This window comes from Procambarus clarkii, chromosome 12, assembly GCF_040958095.1.
Source record: "Procambarus clarkii isolate CNS0578487 chromosome 12, FALCON_Pclarkii_2.0, whole genome shotgun sequence".
NCBI lineage: Eukaryota > Metazoa > Arthropoda > Malacostraca > Decapoda > Cambaridae > Procambarus > Procambarus clarkii.
Window position 1 is genome coordinate 16,195,325 of NC_091161.1, and position 20,963 is coordinate 16,216,287.

Consider the following 20,963-nt stretch of genomic DNA (forward strand, 5'->3'; position numbering starts at 1 on the left):
ATGGGGATAATACCCCCTTGGATCTTGCTTCGCTATCATAATACAGACATCTATATATACCTTATCGAGGATGTGGTATAAGGGGAAGGATATGAGGCAGGATCAGGGCGGGGCGGGAGGGGGGGGATAGGATCCTGGGGGCTTCGTGAACGTATAGTCTCATTCACAAAACGGTTTGGCCCTGTTAGTCTTGAAGATAAGTGAAGTTTGGGGCTTGAGTGGGTTAGTGTTGTCTCTTGACTATCAGATGCTGGTAAACACTATCATCCTCCTCCTCACTATCCTCAACTCCCATCCTCACTATCCCCAACTCCCATCCTCACTATCCCCCAACTCCCATCCTCACTATCCCCCAACTCCCATCCTCACTATCCCCCAACTCCCATCCTCACTATCCCCCAACTCCCATCCTCACTATCCCCCAACTCCCATCCTCACTATCCCCCAACTCCCATCCTCACTATCCCCCAACTCCCATCCTCACTATCCCCCAACTCCCATCCTCACTATCCCCCAACTCCCATCCTCACTATCCCCCAACTCCCATCCTCACTATCCCCCAACTCCCATCCTCACTATCCCCCAACTCCCATCCTCACTATCCCCCAACTCCCATCCTCACTATCCCCCAACTCCCATCCTCACTATCCCCCAACTCCCATCCTCACTATCCCCCAACTCCCATCCTCACTATCCCCCAACTCCCATCCTCACTATCCCCCAACTCCCATCCTCACTATCCCCCAACTCCCATCCTCACTATCCCCCAACTCCCATCCTCACTATCCCCCAACTCCCATCCTCACTATCCCCCAACTCCCATCCTCACTATCCCCCAACTCCCATCCTCACTATCCCCCAACTCCCATCCTCACTATCCCCCAACTCCCATCCTCACTATCCCCCAACTCCCATCCTCACTATCCCCCAACTCCCATCCTCACTATCCCCCAACTCCCATCCTCACTATCCCCCAACTCCCATCCTCACTATCCCCCAACTCCCATCCTCACTATCCCCCAACTCCCATCCTCACTATCCCCCAACTCCCATCCTCACTATCCCCCAACTCCCATCCTCACTATCCCCCAACTCCCATCCTCACTATCCCCCAACTCCCATCCTCACTATCCCCCAACTCCCATCCTCACTATCCCCCAACTCCCATCCTCACTATCCCCCAACTCCCATCCTCACTATCCCCCAACTCCCATCCTCACTATCCCCCAACTCCCATCCTCACTATCCCCCAACTCCCATCCTCACTATCCCCCAACTCCCATCCTCACTATCCCCCAACTCCCATCCTCACTATCCCCCAACTCCCATCCTCACTATCCCCCAACTCCCATCCTCACTATCCCCCAACTCCCATCCTCACTATCCCCCAACTCCCATCCTCACTATCCCCCAACTCCCATCCTCACTATCCCCCAACTCCCATCCTCACTATCCCCCAACTCCCATCCTCACTATCCCCCAACTCCCATCCTCACTATCCCCCAACTCCCATCCTCACTATCCCCCAACTCCCATCCTCACTATCCCCCAACTCCCATCCTCACTATCCCCCAACTCCCATCCTCACTATCCCCCAACTCCCATCCTCACTATCCCCCAACTCCCATCCTCACTATCCCCCAACTCCCATCCTCACTATCCCCCAACTCCCATCCTCACTATCCCCCAACTCCCATCCTCACTATCCCCCAACTCCCATCCTCACTATCCCCCAACTCCCATCCTCACTATCCCCCAACTCCCATCCTCACTATCCCCCAACTCCCATCCTCACTATCCCCCAACTCCCATCCTCACTATCCCCCAACTCCCATCCTCACTATCCCCCAACTCCCATCCTCACTATCCCCCAACTCCCATCCTCACTATCCCCCAACTCCCATCCTCACTATCCCCCAACTCCCATCCTCACTATCCCCCAACTCCCATCCTCACTATCCCCCAACTCCCATCCTCACTATCCCCCAACTCCCATCCTCACTATCCCCCAACTCCCATCCTCACTATCCCCCAACTCCCATCCTCACTATCCCCCAACTCCCATCCTCACTATCCCCCAACTCCCATCCCCACTATCCCCCAACTCCCATCCCCACTATCCCCCAACTCCCATCCCCACTATCCCCCAACTCCCATCCCCACTATCCCCCAACTCCCATCCCCACTATCCCCCAACTCCCATCCCCACTATCCCCCAACTCCCATCCCCACTATCCCCCAACTCCCATCCTCACTATCCCCCAACTCCCATCCTCACTATCCCCCAACTCCCATCCTCACTATCCCCCAACTCCCATCCTCACTATCCCCCAACTCCCATCCTCACTATCCCCCAACTCCCATCCTCACTATCCCCCAACTCCCATCCTCACTATCCCCCAACTCCCATCCTCACTATCCCCCAACTCCCATCCTCACTATCCCCCAACTCCCATCCTCACTATCCCCCAACTCCCATCCTCACTATCCCCAACTCCCATCCTCACTATCCCCAACTCCCATCCTCACTATCCCCAACTCCCATCCTCACTATCCCCAACTCCCATCCTCACTATCCCCAACTCCCATCCTCACTATCCCCAACTCCCATCCTCACTATCCCCAACTCCCATCCTCACTATCCCCAACTCCCATCCTCACTATCCCCAACTCCCATCCTCACTATCCCCAACTCCCATCCTCACTATCCTCAACATGACCACCTAGCCTCGAAAATGCCAGGCAGGACTGGGGGTAATCTTCTTATCTTGAGGTTATCTTGAGATGATTTCGGGGCTTTAGTGTCCCCGCGGCCCGGTCCTCGACCAGGCCTCCACCCCCAGGAAGCAGCCCGTGACAGCTGACTAACTCCCAGGTACCTATTTTACTGCTAGGTAACAGGGGGGCATAGGGTGAAAGAAACTCTGGCCATTGTTTCTCGCCGGCGCCCGGGATCGAACCCAGGACCACAGGATCACAAGTCCAGCGTGCTTAGCCCCTTTTCTGTTACCTTGCAATGATTTCAGGCCTCAACGTCCCCGCGGCCCGGTCCTCGACCAGGCCTCCTTTTTGTTAGACATCCCCCCAGGAAGCAGCCCGTAGCAGCTGTCTAACTCCCTGGTACCTATTTACTGCTAGGTGAACAGGGGGGGGAGGGAGCATCAGGCTGAAAGAAACTCTGCCCATTTGTCTCCGCCTCCACCGGGGATCGAACCCGGAACCTCAGGAACTATGAACCTGAAGCTGTCTGGCCCCCAGAGGTCCAGCAGCATCACAAAATGCTATATAGAAGGCGCTGGAAAATCATTTAGTATTTCAATACCAGCAGCAACAGGTGAAGTGGGAAGCAGCAGCAGCAGACACAAGAGCCAGCAGCAACAGGGAAGCAGCAGCAGACACAACACCAACAAGAGCCAGCAGCAACAGGTGAAGAGGGACGCAGCAGCAGACACAACACCAACAAGAGCCAGCAGCAGACACACCACCAACAAGAGCCAGCAGCAGACACAAGAGCCAGCAGCAGACACACCACCAACAAGAGCCAGCAGCAGACACAAGAGCCAGCAGCAGACACACCACCAACAAAAGCCAGCAGCAGACACAAGAGCCAGCAGCAGACACACCACCAACAAGAGCCAGCAGCAGACACAAGAGCCAGCAGCAGACACACCACCAACAAGAGCCAGCAGCAGACACACCACCAACAAGAGCCAGCAGCAGACACAAGAGCCAGCAGCAGACACACCACCAACAAAAGCCAGCAGCAACAGGTGAAGAGGGAAGCAGCAGACACAAGAGCCAGCAGCAACAGGGAAGCAGCAGCAGCAGCAGACACAACAAGAGCCAGCAGCAACAGGGAAGCAGCAGCAGCAGCAGACACAACAAGAGCCAGCAGCAACAGGGAAGCAGCAGCAGACACAACAAGAGCCAGCAGCAACAGGGAAGCAGCAGCAGCAGCAGACACAACAAGAGCCAGCAGCAACAGGGAAGCAGCAGCAGCAGCAGACACAACAAGAGCCAGCAGCAACAGGGAAGCAGCAGCAGCAGCAGACACAACAAGAGCCAGCAGCAGACACAACACCAACAAGAGCCAGCAACAACAAGTGAAGTGGGAAGCAGCAGCAGCAGACACACCAACAAGAGCCAGCAGCAACAGGTGAAGTGGGAAGCAGCAGCAGCAGACACACCACCAACAAGAGTCAGCAACAACAAGTGAAGAGGGAAGCAGCAGCAGCAGACACAAGAGCCAGCAGCAAGAGAGGCGTGAGAGCAGAGCAGCAATAACAATGACAGCAGAGACAGACAGGTCTGCTGCGGGGCAGTAATAGAGGCCACCTGACACTGTACAAGGTTGTCAAGGTCTGCTCATCCCAGGCAGAGTGTCTGTGGCACAGGGGTCATTCATCATCCTCCTCCACAATCTCTGCTTCCAGTAAATGTGCTATCATATCCCACCGCCGCATAGGGTTATGCTCTGTTATCCTGCTGCTGCTTCACCCGTTATGTACTGGCAGTTATCCTGCTATTAGACCCGTTGTGTACTGGCAGTTATCCTGCTATTAGACCCGTTGTGTACTGGCAGTTATCCTGCTATTAGACCCGTTGTGTACTGGCAGTTATCCTGCTATTAGACCCGTTGTGTACTGGCAGTTATCTTGCTATTAGACCAGTTCTGTACTACCAGTTATCTTGCTATTAGACCTGTCCTGTACTGGCAGTTATCTTGCTATTAGACCCGTCCTGTATTGACAGTTATCCTGCTATTAGACCTGTCCTGTACTGGCAGTTATCCTGCTATTAGCCCCGTCCTGTACTGGCAGTTATCCTGCTATTAGACCTGTCCTGTACTGGCAGTTATCCTGCTATTAGACCTGTCCTGTACTGGCAGTTATCCTGCTATTAGCCCTGTCCTGTACTGGCAGTTATCCTGCTATTAGACCTGTCCTGTACTGGCAGTTATCCTGCTATTAGCCCTATCCTGTACTGGCAGTTATCCTGCTATTAGACCTGTCCTGTACTGGCAGTTATCCTGCTATTAGACCTGTTCTGTACTGTCAGTTATCCTGCTATTAGACCTGTTCTGTACTGTCAGTTATCCTGCTATTAGACCTGTTCTGTACTGTCAGTTATCCTGCTATTAGACCTGTCCTGTACTGGCAGTTATCCTGCTATTAGCCCTATCCTGTACTGGCAGTTATCCTGCTATTAGACCTGTCCTGTACTGGCAGTTATCCTGCTATTAGACCTGTTCTGTACTGTCAGTTATCCTGCTATTAGACCTGTCCTGTACTGTCAGTTATCCTGCTATTAGACCTGTTCTGTACTGTCAGTTATCCTGCTATTAGACCTGTTCTGTACTGTCAGTTATCCTGCTATTAGACCTGTCCTGTACTGGCAGTTATCCTGCTATTAGACCTGTCCTGTACTGGCAGTTATCCTGCTATTAGACCTGTCCTGTACTGTCAGTTATCCTGCTATTAGACCCGTCCTGTATTGTCAGTTATCCTGCCATGGTTCCCCACGGCCCGGTCCCCCATACCAGGGCCGCCTGGTTGCTGGACTGATCAACCAGGCTGTTGGACGCGGCTGCTCGCAGCCTGACGTATGAGTCACAGCCTGGTTGATCAGGTATCCTTTGGAGGTGCTTATATATAGTTTCCTCTTGAACAACACGAGAGTAGTTATTCCCTGAAGACTATACACAGTTCTCTTCTTCTCAGACTTTTCCTCTTCTGTCTCTCCCTCCCATACACACCTGTCACCCCCGACACCCCCACACACACACCTGCTGATCCCCTCTCCCCCACACCTGCAGACTACCCCTCTCCTATCTTTCACCCCATGTTGCAAACCGATGCTGAAAACAGTAGCTTGTTCAAAACAGCCAAATGCCTGAAGCTGCTTGCTCGTGCTGCTGCTGGTGCTGCTGCTGCTGCTGGTGCTGTTGCTGCTGCTGTGGCTGCTGCTGTGGCTGCTGCTGCTGCTGCTGCTGCTGGTGCTGCTGGTGCTGCTGCTGCTGGTGCTGCTGCTGCTGGTGCTGCTGCTGGTGCTGGTGGTGCTGCTGCTGCTGCTGTGGCTGCTGCCTGCTCCACTGGCCCCATTATAATTTATCACACTACAATGTCCCGCTGAAGGCTCACATACAGCACACTACATATGAACAAGCAACAAAAGTGTGGACTGCGGAGTGCGTGCGTGTGAGTGCGTGTGTGAGTGCGTGCGTGGGAACCAAGATATTTCGCTGGTGGCAGCTCTTCTGAGCACACTGATTCACTCACTGATTCACTCACTCACTCACTGACTCACTCACTCACTCTCCCACACTATAAACATCTCTCATGCGCACTTGATAACGCCGCGAGAAGCGCTTTGCAACGCAGCAAGATTGCAGAGCAAGATCCGCTGGGAGCTGCGGGCCCGCATGACAGATGCGCTCGCTAACGACGTGCGCCGCTGCTGCTGCTGCTGCTGCTGCTGCTGGCCGGCTCCAGCTGTCAGCCGGATGGGCAATGCTGGCTATTGTCAACACTAGAATTAAATTCCAACTACATATCCCACAGGAACATCAGGGGCCCAGATTCACGAAGCAGTTACGCAAGCATTTACGAACCTGGGGGGCCTGATTCACGAAGCAGTTACGCAAGCATTTACGAACCTGGGGGGCCTGATTCACGAAGCAGTTACGCAAGCATTTACGAACCTGGGGGGCCTGATTCACGAAGCAGTTACGCAAGCATTTACGAACCTGGGGGGCCTGATTCACGAAGCAGTTACGCAAGCATTTACGAACCTGGGGGGCCTGATTCACGAAGCAGTTACGCAAGCATTTACGAACCTGGGGGGCCTGATTCACGAAGCAGTTACGCAAGCTTTTACGAACCTGGGGGGCCTGATTCACGAAGCAGTTACGCAAGCATTTACGAACCTGGGGGGCCTGATTCACGAAGCACCACCACCACACTACGGTGAACAAGAACAGCTGAAGCAAGAACAGCTGAAGCAGGAACAGCTTCTGATCGATGGGCAGAAACAAAGGGCAGATTTTCTTTCACCCTATGCCCCTGTTACCTTGCAGTAAAATAGGTACCTGGGTGTTAGTCAGCTGTCACGGGCTGCTTTCTGGAGGTTGGAGGCCTGGTCGAGGACCGGGCCGCGGGGGCACTAAGCCCCGAAATCATCTCAAGATAACCTCAAGATGGTATGGGGTGTGTGTGTCAACCAGTACAGTAAATACACAAATCTTGCCTACAGGTTAAACATCTGAAGGGTTATATAAGGATACACCCCCCCCCCCTCCTTCTTGAGGATATCTTAAGATGATTTCGGGGCTTTAGTGTCCCCGCGGCCCGGTCCTCGACCGGGCCTCCACCCCCAGGAAGCAGCCCGTGACAGCTGACTAACACCCAGGTACCTATTTTACTGCTAGGTAACAGGGGCATAGGGTGAAAGAAACTCTGCCCATTGTTTCTCGCCGGAGCCTGGGAACGAACCCAGGACCCTTGGAGTAACTCAAGGAGCAGGTTGCACAACAGTCTTCAAGACGCCCGTGTCTGCCGTGTACAACATGACGCCATCTTGCAAGGCAGATATGAGGTATCCTCACATTTAATGTCATGCAGTTTTAACGACACAACGTCACAATTTCTGTGTTTCAGTTAAATTAAAAGCAAATTAAATATTGACGGTTCCTCGGACTTTGGTCATGCCGCGTGCAACAGCCTGGTTGACCGGTGCAGCAGCGACCAGGAGGCCTGGTTGACCGGTGCAGCAGCGACCAGGAGGCCTGGTTGACCGCTCCAGCAGCGACCAGGAGGCCTGGTTGACCGCTCCAGCAGCGACCAGGAGGCCTGGTTGACCGGTGCAGCAGCGACCAGGAGGCCTGGTTGACCGGTGCAGCAGCGACAAGGAGGCCTGGTTGACCAGTGCAGCAGCGACCAGGAGGCCTGGTTGACCGGTGCAGCAGCGACCAGGAGGCCTGGTTGACCGGTCCAGCAGCGACCAGGAGGCCTGGTTGACCGGTCCAGCAGCGACCAGGAGACCTGGTTGACCGGTCCAGCAGCGACCAGGAGGCCTGGTTGACCGGTGCAGCAGCGACCAGGAGGCCTGGTTGACCGCTCCAGCAGCGACCAGGAGGCCTGGTTGACCGGTGCAGCAGCGGCCAGGAGGCCTGGTTGACCGCTCCAGCAGCGACCAGGAGGCCTGGTTGACCGCTCCAGCAGCGACCAGGAGGCCTGGTTGACCGCTCCAGCAGCGACCAGGAGGCCTGGTTGACCGGTGCAGCAGCGACCAGGAGGCCTGGTTGACCGCTCCAGCAGCGACCAGGAGGCCTGGTTGACCGGTGCAGCAGCGACCAGGAGGCCTGGTTGACCGCTCCAGCAGCGACCAGGAGGCCTGGTTGACCGGTGCAGCAGCGGCCAGGAGGCCTGGTTGACCGCTCCAGCAGCGACCAGGAGGCCAGGTTGACCGGTGCAGCAGCGACCAGGAGGCCTGGTTGACCGGTCCAGCAGCGACCAGGAGGCCTGGTTGACCGGTGCAGCAGCGACCAGGAGGCCTGGTTGACCGGTGCAGCAGCGACCAGGAGGCCTGGTTGAACAGTGCAGCAGCGACCAGGAGGCCTGGTTGACCGGTGCAGCAGCGACCAGGAGGCCTGGTTGACCGGTCCAGCAGCGACCAGGAGGCCTGGTTGACCGGTGCAGCAGCGACCAGGAGGCCTGGTTGACCGCTCCGCAGCGACCAGGAGGCCTGGTTGACCGCTCCAGCAGCGACCAGGAGGCCTGGTTGACCGCTCCAGCAGCGACCAGGAGGCCTGGTTGACCGGTGCAGCAGCGACCAGGAGGCCTGATTGACCGCTCCGCAGCGACCAGGAGGCCTGGTTGACCGCTCCAGCAGCGACCAGGAGGCCTGGTTGACCGCTCCAGCAGCGACCAGGAGGCCTGGTTGACCGGTGCAGCAGCGACCAGGAGGCCTGGTTCACCGGTCCAGCAGCGACCAGGAGGCCTGGTTGACCGGTGCAGCAGCGACCAGGAGGCCTGGTTGACCGGTGCAGCAGCGACCAGGAGGCCTGGTTGACCGGTGCAGCAGCGACCAGGCGGCCTGGTTGACCGCTCCAGCGACCAGGAGGCCTGGTTGACCGGTCCAGCAGCGACCACGAGGCCTGGTTGACCGGTGCAGCAGCGACCAGGAGGCTTGGTTGACCGGTGCAGCAGCGACCAGGAGGCCTGGTTGACCGGTCCAGCAGCGACCAGGCGGCCTGGTTGACCGCTCCAGCGACCAGGAGGCCTGGTTGACCGGTCCAGCAGCGACCAGGAGGCCTGGTTGACCGGTCCAGCAGCGACCAGGCGGCCTGGTTGACCGCTCCAGCGACCAGGATGCCTGGTTGACCGGTCCAGCAGCGACCAGGAGGCCTGGTTGACCGGTCCAGCAGCGACCAGGCGGCCTGGTTGACCGGTCCAGCAGCAACCAGGAGGCCTGGTCGACCGGTCCAGCAGCAACCAGGAGGCCTGGTCGACCGGTCCAGCAGCAACCAGGAGGCCTGGTCAACCGGTCCAGCATCAACCAGGAGGCCTGGTCGACCGGTCCAGCAGCAACCAGGAGGCCTGGTCCAGCAGCAACCAGGAGGCCTGGTCGACCGGTCCAGCAGCAACCAGGAGGCCTGGTCGACCGGTGCAGCAGCGACCAGGAGGTCCGGTTGACCGCTCCAGCGACCAGGAGGCCTGGTCGACGACCGGGCCACGGGGACGCCAAGCCCCGAAATCGAGATAACCTCAAGATAACAAGATAACCTGTTGCATTTATAACGGAATCGACCAATTCGTTGAGAATGTAAAGTATTAGTAAGAATTAACACAGCATAATATCGCCGTTTTCTATGCATCAGATGGAGTGGGATGATAACGGCATGTTATCGCATGATTACGGGATAACAAAACAGCCCGTCCTTCTAATAGAACGTCGCATTTTGACGTATGCGTACACCTAAGGCCAAAAAAACGTCGAAATTGACATACTGTCCCGTTTTCTGTTTTGGGTTCTCTGGTTGGTTAGGATAAGGAGGCACTTTAGTAGAATAGTTTCTTGACGGAAGGTTACCTTGAGATGGTTTCGGGGCAGAGCATCCCCGCGGCCCGGTCGTCGAGCAGGCCTACTGGTTGGTGGACTGGTCAACCAGGTTGTTGGACGCGGCTGCTCGCAGCCTGGCGTATGAATCACAGCCTGGTTGATCAGGTATCCTTTGGAGGTGTTTATCAAGTTCTCTCTTGAACACTGAGGGGTCGGCCAGTTATGTCCCTTATGTGTAGTGGAAGCGTGTTGAACAGTCTCGGGCCTCTGATGTTGATAGTTCTGTCTTGAACACTGTGAGGGGTCGGCCAGTTATGTCCCTTATGTGTAGTGGAAGCGTGTTAAACAGTCTCGGGCCTCTGATGTTGATAGTTCTCTCTTGAACACTGTGAGGGGTCGGCCAGTTATGTCCCTTATGTGTAGTGGAAGCGTGTTGAACAGTCTCGGGCCTCTGATGTTGATAGTTCTCTCTTGAACACTGTGAGGGGTCGGCCAGTTATGTCCCTTATGTGTAGTGGAAGCGTGTTGAACAGTCTCGGGCCTCTGATGTTGATAGTTCTCTCTTGAACACTGTGAGGGGTCGGCCAGTTATGTCCCTTATGTGTAGTGGAAGCGTGTTGAACAGTCTCAGGCCTCTGATGTTGATAGTTCTCTCTTGAACACTGTGAGGGGTCGGCCAGTTATGTCCCTTATGTGTAGTGGAAGCGTGTTGAACAGTCTCAGGCCTCTGATGTTGATAGTTCTCTCTTGAACACTGTGAGGGGTCGGCCAGTTATGTCCCTTATGTGTAGTGGAAGCGTGTTGAACAGTCTCAGGCCTCTGATGTTGATAGTTCTCTCTTGAACACTGAGGGGTCGGCCAGTTATGTCCCTTATGTGTAGTGGAAGCGTGTTGAACAGTCTCAGGCCTCTGATGTTGATAGTTCTCTCTTGAACACTGTGAGGGGTCGGCCAGTTATGTCCCTTATGTGTAGTGGAAGCGTGTTGAACAGTCTCGGGCCTCTGATGTTGATAGTTCTCTCTTGAACACTGTGAGGGGTCGGCCAGTTATGTCCCTTATGTGTAGTGGAAGCGTGTTGAACAGTCTCGGGCCTCTGATGTTGATAGTTCTCTCTTGAACACTGTGAGGGGTCGGCCAGTTATGCCCCTTATGTGTAGTGGAAGCGTGTTGAACAGTCTCGGGCCTCTGATGTTGATAGTTCTCTCTTGAACACTGTGAGGGGTCGGCCAGTTATGTCCCTTATGTGTAGTGGAAGCGTGTTGAACAGTCTCGGGCCTCTGATGTTGACAGTTCTCTCTCAGAGCACAAAAGCTCAGCCAATATCAAACCCAAGAGGAGGAGAATGCAGCAAATCCAATTTTAACAACAAACTGATTACACTGTGAACGAATAACCCAAAACATGGCAGAAATATACTGGAAAAAACAGTAAAATGACTTAAACTTACACAAGTGCTGCGAGGAAACTGGCACAGCAGCACATTTGCTCCTAAGGAGAAGAGAAGCAGGAAGAAGCAGGCATCAAGCAAGCAGCAACAGTTACCTCCTGCTGTAGCTACCTGCTGTAGCTGAAGGCTGGCGGTACGTCGTCAGTAGTAGTGCCCTTACTGGCGTTACAATAATACGACTAGCTGATAGTAGTGATAGTAGTAGATAGTAGTAGATAGTGTAGTAGGCAGGATACTCACTACATATACATGCAAATGAGTTCCCTACCACCACCCCCCTACCACCACAACCACAACCACCACCACCACCACCCCCTACCACCACAATCACCACCACCACCACCACCCCCCTACCACCACCCCCTACCACCACCCCCCTACCACCACCACCACCATAACCACCACAACCACCCCCTACCACCACAATCACCACCACCACCAGCATGCATCAAGGGGGCTCCCTCCTACACCCTCAAGCTACCCTCAATCTCCACTTCATCACCCCGAAGTGAACGACATTGACCAAACAAACTCCTATCTACACTACTCTTCTCTCATAGAGTAGTGTATTATTTATTATAGATGTAAAGATGTTAGTGGTGAACCACTACTCTTCTTGCTACATCATCCATCACTCACTCACCCACTCACCCACCCACCCACTCACCCACCCACCCACTCACCCACCCACTCACTCACTCACCCACCCACTCACTCACTCACTCACCCACCCACTCACTCACTCACTCACCCACCAACTCACCCACTCACCCACCCACCCACTCACCCACCCACCCACTCACTCACCCACCCACTCACTCACCCACCCACTCACTCACCCACCCACTCACTCACCCACCCACTCACTCACCCACCCACTCACTCACCCACCCACTCACTCACCCACCCACTCACTCACCCACCCACTCACTCACCCACCCACTCACTCACCCACCCACCCACCCACCCACTCACCCACCCACTCACTCACTCACCCACTCACCCACCCACCCACTCACCCACCCACCCACCCACCCACCCACCCACTCACTCACTCACTCACTCACTCACTCACTCACTCACTCACTCACTCACTCACTCACCCACACAACACCCAAACCCTCCCTCCCTCAACAGGAATTAAAGCTGCCGGGGAAGGACCTGATCAACTGGACTGTTACTTCTGGTAGCCACAACTGGTCCATGTGCAGCCCCTCCTCCCACAACACAAGTACTCACAGTAACTGTAAGGCGGAAAGTACCAGTACGGACCAGCGGAAAGTACCAGTACGGACCAGCGGAACGTACCAGTAAGGACCAGCGGAACGTACCAGTACGGACCAGCGGAAAGTACTAGTACGGACCAGCGGAACGTACCAGTAAGGACCAGCGGAACGCACCAGTACGGACCAGCGGAACGTACCAGTACGGACCAGCGGAACGTACCAGTACGGACCAGCGGAACGTACCAGTACGGACCAGCGGAACGCACCAGTACGGACCAGCGGAACGTACCAGTACGGACCAGCGGAACGTACCAGTACGGACCAGCGGAACGTACCAGTACGGACCAGCGGAACGTACCAGTACGGACCAGCGGAACGTACCAGTACGGACCAGCGGAACGTACCAGTACGGACCAGCGGAACGTACCAGTACGGACCAGCGGAACGTACCAGTAAGGACCAGCGGAACGTACCAGTACGGACCAGCGGAACGTACCAGTAAGGACCAGCGGAACGTACCAGTACGGACCAGCGGAACGTACCAGTACGGACCAGCGGAACGTACCAGTACGGACCAGCGGAAAGTACCAGTAAGGACCAGCGGAACGTACCAGTACGGACCAGCGGAACGTACCAGTACGGACCAGCGGAACGTACCAGTACGGACCAGCGGAACGTACCAGTACGGACCAGCGGAACGTACCAGTACGGACCAGCGGAACGTACCAGTAAGGACCAGCGGAACGTACCAGTACGGACCAGCGGAACGTACCAGTACGGACCAGCGGAACGTACCAGTACGGACCAGCGGAACGTACCAGTAAGGACCAGCGGAACGTACCAGTAAGGACCAGCGGAACGTACCAGTAAGGACCAGCGGAACGTACCAGTACGGACCAGCGGAACGTACCAGTACGGACCAGCGGAACGTACCAGTAAGGACCAGCGGAACGTACCAGTACGGACCAGCGGAACGTACCAGTACGGACCAGCGGAACGTACCAGTACGGACCAGCGGAACGTACCAGTACGGACCAGCGGAACGTACCAGTACGGACCAACAAAGTTGAGCTTTTATATTAGTTAATTTGTTAACCGAAAACTGTTTTAACCTCAAGATAAATAAAGGACCTAACTTAACCTAGAGGTTAAGTTAGGTCTAGGACCTAACTTAACCTACCTTGAGGCTACCTTGAGGTGCTTCCGGGGCTTAGTGTCCCCGCGGCCCGGTCGTCGACCAGGCCTCCTGGTTGCTGGACTGATCAACCAGGCTGTTAGACGCGGCTGCTCGCAGCCTGACGTATGAGTCACAGCCTGGTTGATCAGGTATCCTTTGGAGGTGTTTATCCAGTTCTCTCTTGAACCTAGAGGTTAAGTTAGGTCTAGGACCTAACTTAAGGACTGATTGCTAGCTCCTAGCAATCCTAAGGGCCAAATACACGCCTTCGTAGGCTTAATATAGTACATATGTGTGCTATGATAGGCCTAGGGATATTTAAATTTGTTTCTTTCACCTTCAGACTTTCCAGACTGTATAAAAATAATAGTAAAAAACTTACTTTAAGTGTAGTCGATGAGTGACAATAACGAGGCTAAAGATATATGGGCCAGATTCACGAAGCAGTTACGCAAGCACTTACGAACCTGGGGTCAGATTCACGAAGCAGTTACGCAAGCACTTACGAACCTGGGGGCCAGATTCACGAAGCAGTTACGCAAGTACTTACGAACCTAGGGCCAGATTCACGAAGCAGTTACGCAAGTACTTACGAACCTGGGGCCAGATTCAGGAAGCAGTTACGCAAGCACTTACGAACCTGGGGCCAGATTCAGGAAGCAGTTACGCAAGCACTTACGAACCTGGGGCCAGATTCAGGAAGCAGTTACGCAAGCACTTACGAACCTGGGGCCAGATTCAGGAAGCAGTTGCGCAAGTACTTACGAACCTGGGGCCAGATTCAGGAAGCAGTTACGCAAGTACTTACGAACCTGGGGGCCAGATTCACGAAGCAGTTACGCAAGCACTTACGAACCTGGGGGCCAGATTCACGAAGCAATTACTCAAGCACTTACGAACCTGTCCATCCTTTCTCAATCTTTGGCGGCTTTATTTACAATTATTAAACAGTTAATGAGCTCCGAAGCACCAGGAGGCTGTTTATAACAATAACAACAGTTGATTGGCAAGTTTTCATGCTTGTAAACTGTTTAATAAATGTAACCAAAGCCGTCAAAGATTGAGGAAAGATGTACACGTTCGTAAGTGCTTGCGTAACTGCTTCGTGAATCTGGCCCCAGGTTCGTAAGTGCTTGCGTAACTGCTTCGTGAATCTGACCCCAGGTTCGTAAGTGCTTCGTGAATCTGGCCCCGGGTTCGTAAGTGCTTGCGTAACTGCTTCGTGAATCCGGCCCCGGGTTCGTAAGTGCTTGCGTAACTGCTTCGTGAATCTGGCCCCGGGTTCGTAAGTGCTTGCGTAACTGCTTCGTGAATCTGGCCCCGGGTTCGTAAGTGCTTGCGTAACTGCTTCGTGAATCTGGCCCCGGGTTCGTAAGTGCTTGCGTAACTGCTTCGTGAATCTGGCCCCGGGTTCGTAAGTGCTTGCGTAACTGCTTCGTGAATCTGGCCCCGGGTTCGTAAGTGCTTGCGTAACTGCTTCGTGAATCTGGCCCCGGGTTCGTAAGTGCTTGCGTAACTGCTTCGTGAATCTGGCCCCGGGTTCGTAAGTGCTTGCGTAACTGCTTCGTGAATCTGGCCCCGGGTTCGTAAGTGCTTGCGTAACTGCTTCGTGAATCTGGCCCCGGGTTCGTAAGTGCTTGCGTAACTGCTGCGTGAATCTGACCCCAGGTTCGTAAGTGCTTGCGTAACTGCTTCGTGAATCTGGCCCCCAGGTTCGTAAGTGCTTGCGTAACTGCTTCGTGAATCTGGCCCCCAGGTTCGTAAGTGCTTGCGTAACTGCTTCGTGAATCTGGCCCCGGGTTCGTAAGTGCTTGCGTAACTGCTTCGTGAATCTGGCCCCGGGTTCGTAAGTGCTTGCGTAACTGCTTCGTGAATCTGGCCCCGGGTTCGTAAGTGCTTGCGTAACTGCTTCGTGAATCTGACCCCTGGTGACCAAACTACCCATCAGAACGTCTTCAACGTTCTTAAATCGCCTGATGGATGTCAGAGTTTGGCCGTTAATTACTGTTGCCACCTAAAGGGAGGAGGGGGGGGGGGGGGGAATGTACTCACCTAGTTGTGCTTGCGGGGGTTGAGCTCTGACTCTTTGGTCCCGCCTCTCAACCGTCAATCAACTGGTGTACAGGTTCCTGAGCCTATTAGGCTCTATCATATCTACACTTGAAACTGTGTATGGAGTCAGCCTCCACCACATCACTGCCTAATGCATTCCATCTGTTAACTACTCTGACACTGAGAAAGTTCCTTCTAACGTCTCTGTGGCTCATGTGGGTACTCAGTCTCCACCTGTGTCCCCTTGTTCGCGTTCCTCCATGCTAAATAGTTTGTCTTTGTCCACCCAATCAATTTCTCTGAGTATTTTATAGGTGGTAATCATGTCTCCTCTAACTCTTGTGTCTTCCAGGGTAGCCCCGATGAACTGACAAGTTGTCAGCCATCTCCTGAGCATCACCAGGGGCACCCTCGTAGGCAGGGTGGCCTCGTAGCCTGGTGGATAGCGCGCAGGACTCGTAATTCTGTGGCGCGGGTTCGATTCCCGCACGAGGCAGAAACAAATGGGTAAAGTTTCTTTCACCCTGAATGCCCCTGTTACCTAGCAGTAAATAGGAGTTAATAGGAGCTGGGAGTTAGTCAGCTGTCACGGGCTGCTTCCTGGGGGTGGAGGCCTGGTCGAGGACCGGGCCGCGGGGACACTAAGCACCAATATCATCTCAAGATAACCTCAAGATAACAGCAGCCAAAGGGTGGCCAGGGGGGACACGCCCCCCCTGGCCCAAGACAGTGACACAAAGCCCTATTAATCCCCAAAATGCCGCCATCAAACAGTGTTAAGGCTTAACCAAACCCACAACTGAGCCCCGGGGAGCCAGACACCCCCCCCCCCCCGCCTAACATAACCTTAAACCCCACTACATCCTACAGTAACCCCCCGCCCCCCCCTTGAGGTTACCTTGAGGTGCTTCCGGGGCTTAGCGTCCCCGCGGCCCAGTCGTCGACCAGGCCTCCTGGTTGCTGGACTATTCAATCAGGCTATTGGACGCGGCTGCTCGTAGCCTGACGTATGTGTGTGTGTACATATTATATATATATATATATATATATATATATATATATATATATATATATATATATATATATATATATATATATATATATATATATATATATATATATATATATATATATATAAGGTTCCCTTTTAAATATGGTTAATTCTATCACTCGGAAAATTAAGCTTGGGTCTAACAGTCCACTTTTGTACGTTCGGCCAAAGGGTTGTAAATTTCCAATTATTACTGGTGTAATTAATATCAGATGACAGCTCAGGGACCGGGCCGCGGGGAAATTGAGCCCCGAAATCAACGCGAGGTCAGGTTGCGCACTTAACGCACCAAAATTCTCACGCTAGCCACCAAAGCGTCAAAATTCTCGTGGTTTGGCGAGTCTGACAGCACCACAATTTTGACGTTAGCATGAATATAATGAACACTAGTGTTGACAAGTTAGCTCAAGTGCTAAGTTACATACGCTTCTGGTTACACTTAAACCCAGAGCGAGTTACGGCGCGAGTTACGGCGCGAGTTACGGCGCGAGCGAGCGAGCGAGATCCGGTTCCAGCAATGAGACATTAGCCATTTCCTGCCACTACTCCCTGGTAGACATGCGCGGACTCGCCCAGCGGGTTTTCTTCCTATTGGGGAGTGTTGTACATGCTGCTATGGCGGTGTGTTCACTCACAGGATGAGTGACGCTGCCCAATACTGTCACTATGGCGGTGTGTTCACTCACAGGATGAGTGACGCTGCCCAATACTGTCACTATGGCGGTGTGTTCACTCACAGGATGAGTGACGCTGCCCAATACTGTCACTATGGCGGTGTGTTCACTCACAGGATGAGTGACGCTGCCCAATACTGTCACTATGGCTGTGTGTCCACTCACAGGATGAGTGACGCTGCCCAATACTGTCACTATGGCGGTGTGTTCACTCACAGGATGAGTGACGCTGCCCAATACTGTCACTATGGCGGTGTGTTCACTCACAGGATGAGTGGTGCTGCCCAATACTGTCACTATGGCGGTGTGTCCACTCACAGGATGAGTGGTGCTGCCCAATACTGTCACTATGGTGGTGTGTCCACTCACAGGATGAGTGGCGCTGCCCAATACTGTCACTATGGCGGTGTGTTCACTCACAGGATGAGTGACGCTGCCCAATACTGTCACTATGGCGGTGTGTCCACTCACAGGATGAGTGGCGCTGCCCAATACCACTATGGCGGTGTGTCCACTCACAGGATGAGTGGCGCTGCCCAATACTGTCACTATGGCGGTGTGTTCACTCACAGGATGAGTGACGCTGCCCAATACTGTCACTATGGCGGTGTGTCCACTCACAGGATGAGTGGCGCTGCCCAATACTGTCACTATGGCGGTGTGTTCACTCACAGGATGAGTGGCGCTGCCCAATACCACTATGGCGGTGTGTCCACTCACAGGATGAGTGGCGCTGCCCAATACTGTCACTATGGCGGTGTGTCCACTCACAGGATGAGTGGCGCTGCCCAATACTGTCACTATGGCGGTGTGTTCACTCACAGGATGAGTGGTGCTGCCCAATACTGTCACTATGGCGGTGTGTCCACTCACAGGATGAGTGACGCTGTCCAATACTGTCACTATGGCGGTGTGTCCACTCACAGGATGAGTGGCGCTGCCCAATACTGTCACTATGGTGGTGTGTCCACTCACAGGATGAGTGGCGCTGCCCAATACTGTCACTATGGCGGTGTGTCCACTCACAGGATGAGTGGCGCTGCCCAATACTGTCACTATGGCGGTGTGTTCACTCACAGGATGAGTGGCGCTGCCCAATACTGTCACTATGGCGGTGTGTTCACTCACAGGATGAGTGGCGCTGCCCAATACTGTCACTATGGCGGTGTGTCCACTCACAGGATGAGTGGCGCTGCCCAATACTGTCACTATGGCGGTGTGTCCACTCACAAGATGAGTGGCGCTGCCCAATACTGTCACTATGGTGGTGTGTCCACTCACAGGGTGAGTGACGCTGGCCAATACTGTCACTATGGCGGTGTGTCCACTCACAGGATGAGTGACGCTGTCTAATACTGTCACTATGGCGGTGTGTCCACTCACAGGATGAGTGGCGCTGCCCAATACTGTCACTATGGCGGTGTGTCCACTCACAGGATGAGTGGTGCTGCCCAATACTGTCACTATGGCGGTGTGTCCACTCACAGGATGAGTGACGCTGCCCAATACTGTCACTATGGTGGTGTGTCCACTCACAGGATGAGTGACGCTGCCCAATACTGTCACTATGGCGGTGTGTCCACTCACAGGATGAGTGGCGCTGCCCAATACTGTCACTATGGCGGTGTGTCCACTCACAGGATGAGTGGCGCTGCCCAATACTGTCACTATGGCGGTGTGTCCACTCACAGGATGAGTGGTGCTGCCCAATACTGTCACTATGGCGGTGTGTCCACTCACAGGATGAGTGACGCTGCCCAATACTGTCACTATGGCGGTGTGTCCACTCACAGGATGAGTGGTGCTGCCCAATACTGTCACTATGGCGGTGTGTCCACTCACAGGATGAGTGGTGCTGCCCAATACTGTCACTATGGCGGTGTGTCCACTCACAGGATGAGTGGCGCTGCCCAATACTGTCACTATGGTGGTGTGTCCACTCACAGGATGAGTGGCGCTGCCCAATACTGTCACTATGGCGGTGTGTCCACTCACAGGATGAGTGACGCTGCCCAATACTGTCACTATGGTGGTGTGTCCACTCACAGGATGAGTGGCGCTGCCCAATACTGTCACTATGGCGGTGTGTCCACTCACAGGATGAGTGGCGCTGCCCAATACTGTCACTATGGCGGTGTGTCCACTCACAGGATGAGTGGCGCTGCCCAATACTGTCACTATGGCGGTGTGTCCACTCACAGGATGAGTGGCGCTGCCCAATACTGTCACTATGGCGGTGTGTTCACTCACAGGATGAGTGGCGCTGCCCAATACTGTCACTATGGTGGTGTGTCCACTCACAGGATGAGTGGCGCTGCCCAATACTGTCACTATGGCGGTGTGTCCACTCACAGGATGAGTGGCGCTGCCCAATACTGTCACTATGGTGGTGTGTCCACTCACAGGATGAGTGACGCTGCCCAATACTGTCACTATGGCGGTGTGTCCACTCACAGGATGAGTGGCGCTGCCCAATACTGTCACTATGGCGGTGTGTCCACTCACAGGATGAGTGGCGCTGCCCAATACTGTCACTATGGCGGTGTGTCCACTCACAGGATGAGTGGCGCTGCCCAATACTGTCACTATGGCGGTGTGTCCACTCACAGGATGAGTGACGCTGCCCAATACTGTCACTATGGCGGTGTGTCCACTCACAGGATGAGTGGTGCTGGCCAATACTGTCACTATGGCGATGTGTCCACCCACAGAATGAGTGGCGCTGCCCAATACTGTCACTATGGCGGTGTGTCCACTCACAGGATGAGTGGCGCTGCCCAATACTGTCACTATGGCGGTGTGTCCACTCACAGGATGAGTGGTGCTGCCCAATACTGTCACTATGGCGGTGTGTCCACTCACAGGATGAGTGGCGCTGCCCAATACTGTCACTATGGCGGTGTGTCCACTCACAGGATGAGTGGTGCTGCCCAATACTGTCACTATGGCGGTGTGTCCACTCACAGGATGAGTGGCGCTGCCCAATACTGTCACTATGGCGGTGTGTCCACTCACAGGATGAGTGGCGCTGCCCAATACTGTCACTATGGCGGTGTGTCCACTCACAGGATGAGTGGCGCTGCCCAATACTGTCACTATGGCGGTGTGTCCACCCAGAGGATGAGTGGCGCTGCCCAATAAACTCGCCCCTCGGGGCAAAATTTACAAAAATGTAAATTAACTCAGGAAAATGAGTCTGCAAGGATACCAGTAATTAGTAGGAGAGATTTCTTTCTTTTGACTGAAGCGTTCTTTCATGAGAGGGCGTAAGACACGA

General features: G+C 54.3%; 2 protein-coding genes across 33 annotated transcripts in view; both read right to left on the reverse strand.

Moving 5' to 3' along the window:
- LOC123772853 (uncharacterized) overlaps positions 1–14,085 on the reverse strand; it is a 603,147-nt gene extending 589,062 nt beyond the window's left edge. Inside the window, exon 1 of the mRNA XM_069323344.1 lies at positions 13,913–14,085. The gene's annotated coding sequence lies outside the window, so the exon portion shown is untranslated. The remainder of the gene's footprint in view (positions 1–13,912) is intronic.
- Positions 1–20,963, reverse strand: part of exd (PBX homeobox extradenticle) — a 734,009-nt gene that overhangs the window by 474,852 nt on the left and 238,194 nt on the right. The gene's annotated exons all lie outside the window — the stretch shown is intronic.